The sequence below is a fragment of the Nicotiana attenuata genome, unplaced genomic scaffold (genome assembly GCF_001879085.1).
Source record: "Nicotiana attenuata strain UT unplaced genomic scaffold, NIATTr2, whole genome shotgun sequence".
Classification (NCBI taxonomy): Eukaryota; Viridiplantae; Streptophyta; class Magnoliopsida; order Solanales; family Solanaceae; genus Nicotiana; species Nicotiana attenuata.
This window is the reverse complement of record NW_017671306.1, coordinates 137,688-140,422: the sequence shown is the minus strand read 5'-3', so window position 1 is coordinate 140,422 and position 2,735 is coordinate 137,688.

The window sequence follows — 2,735 nt, the reverse complement described above, 5'->3', positions numbered from 1 at the left end:
TACTCGGGTTATATTTGCAACGTCCGCAGAGTCCTTTTTAGAGGGTATAGTTGGGCGTGATCACTCACTATGCCTCGTTAGCACTTAGGGTGGTGTTTATTACACTTTAAAATAGTTCGGGAGGGGGGATGGGGATAATAGGACCCCTGAATAAAAAGAAGATAAATACTTATAATTTAGAGGGTAAAATAAGTATTTTGCAACCCAGAGTTTGAAAAATTTAGTTGATTGACCTTCTAAGTATTATATGTATAGTTGAGAGAATTTGTTGTTACAAACGAAAGAAAAGTGACTTTAGGAGATAATTTTGGATTGTTGAGTGACACTGTAGCTAAGATACTTACGATTACGAATCTAACTTTTCGTTTGGAAAAAATCAAATGGGTGCAACTTTTTGAATTTTCAACAAAAGAGGTTGAAATGACCCACGCTTTATCACTTTATTACATAAATAGCCTCATGCTTCGTTTTTTCTATTCTATTTATGTTTTTATATTCGTTTTTTTTTCTATTATTCCTTTATTTGTCTAACTCGTGATAATTAGTGGTAAAAAGCTTTTTACTATGATGGTGTTTGGCTAAGCTTATAAGCTGGTCAAACTGGCTTATAAACACTTTTTGGTCTTATCTACGTCGTTTGGTAAAATTAAAAGTGCTTATAAGCCAAAATAAGCCAAAAGCCATAAGTTGGTCTCCCCAACTTATCAAATTTTNGAGACTTGCTCTGGTAGTGTATTGTAGTGTATATAGACATTGGGTATGTTGTAATATTAGATTGATGTTGTTGTGTATAATTGACTGTACTCACATTAGAAGTAACTGACTTGGCCCAACGACGGACACTTGTCGACAGGTCTTTTGAGGGTCATAGTCGAATCTAAAAAAAATTAAAAAATAAAAAATGTAGAGGACTCTTCCTGAGGACGGACCACTTGGACAGTACTCTTGAGGGAAGTAGTTCATGTAGTTTTTTTTTTTTTTTTTAAGGTAGTGTAGTAATTCTCCCTTGGTTTTTCTTTTGACCATGGTTCTTTTGCAAGGTTTTTTTTCTTGAACCGGGTTAGGTAGATTTTTCTTTTTGTAGTTTTAGGATTAGATGGGTGAAGGTCAGAATGTAACCCCAAATGTGCACACTTGCAAAAAAAAAAAAAAAAACTAAAAAAAAAAAAAACTAAAAAGAACTTGAGAGTGTGACGTCTAAGCTTGTTTGTGGACTCATAATATATGCCTTAATTTTGCACATCTTGTCTTGCTTGAACACTCGTATGATTGTGTTGATGAACTGATTCGGAATAAGTTACATGCTAAGTGTGTGTGAGTTGTTACTTGCATCCTATGCTTGCATATGATACCTAGAACTTGCCCTGTGTGTTTCAAAGCGAAATAGAAGTCGTTTGGTTTTAGAGATGATTGAGGCATTTCTTTGTGCAACCCTTTATACTTGAGAATCCACCTGTGCATATTACCATAGTTAACCCCTTTGAGCCTGAAGCCTGTTCTTTGATAACCCTATAATGATCTAAATCGCTATTTTGAATAAGCTTAATTGTTTGAACCTTTACCTCCTAGAAGCACTTGAATCACTAAAGAATATACAAAAGTCAAAGTGTGGGGTGGGAGAGAGTTAGTGAAAAAAAGGGAATCAAGAATGAAGGTTTTGATTGGTGAACTGGCATTGTACAATAAATCTCTGAAAAAAAGAAGAAAAAAAAAGAAGCCAGTTGTACCTAAAGAAAAGTGGGGGTCACAAGTGAAACAAAATGTGGAATAATGATTGGGTTGAACATAAAGGTGAACTAAAAGGAAGTGTGTATTAAAAGTGCTTAGGGAGGTTAGTCACTATATCCAAACATATCCTACCCGTCCCTTAGCCTACATTACAACCTATAAAGACCTCTTGATCTTTGACTGAATGGCTCGATTAGTAGAGTATTACACTAGGGGCAAGCTTATGGTGTGTCTGTGTGGCATGTGAATGCTCTTTGCTGAGAGTGAGTGAATTCTTTCTATATATGGTTCCTTGTTATTGAATTTTATGTATGTGAAACTTCTCTCAGATTTTGTTTATGTGAGGGCATGTGACTCAGGAAGAAAAAGTGAGTCTTCACTTCTGTTAGAGTAATTAGAGTGAACAGAAGTGTGTCTTGGCATGAGAGTCTGCATTTGAGATATGATTGTGCACTGCTTAGGTCGATCATTGATAATAGCAGGTGTGACATAAATTGGGGCAATGCATTGAACAGTTAGGCCTAGAAGTGTGGTTTAGTTTGCTCGAGGACGAGCAAAGGTTTAAGTGTGGGGTGTTGATAATAGGTGAATTTGACTATAATCACACCTTAAATAATCACCTTCTTGTGTAGTTTTAATGCTAAAAGTGATAACAAAATGCTCTTATTAGTGCTTTTCATGATTTGCAGGTGATATATGTATAAGGAAGGCTAAGGAGCAGTTTTGGAGTCAAAATTGGAGAAAAGAGGCCAAATGTGTAAATTCCCAATGAAGCTACGCCCTGCCAGCCCTTAGGATTCAGAAAAATGGTTTGCGCGGCAGAACCGCGGTGGAAGGCAGCTTCAGAACTTTAGAGATTCAGAGAGGGTGATTGGTCGCGGTTCTACCGCGACCGCGGCAGAACCGCGGCAGGCGCAGAAAAGTTCAGGGGTCAAGGTGTCAAATACGGAATTTTTAGACCTAAACCCTATTTAAAACATTAGACTTCGCCCAAAAGAGGGTTATTG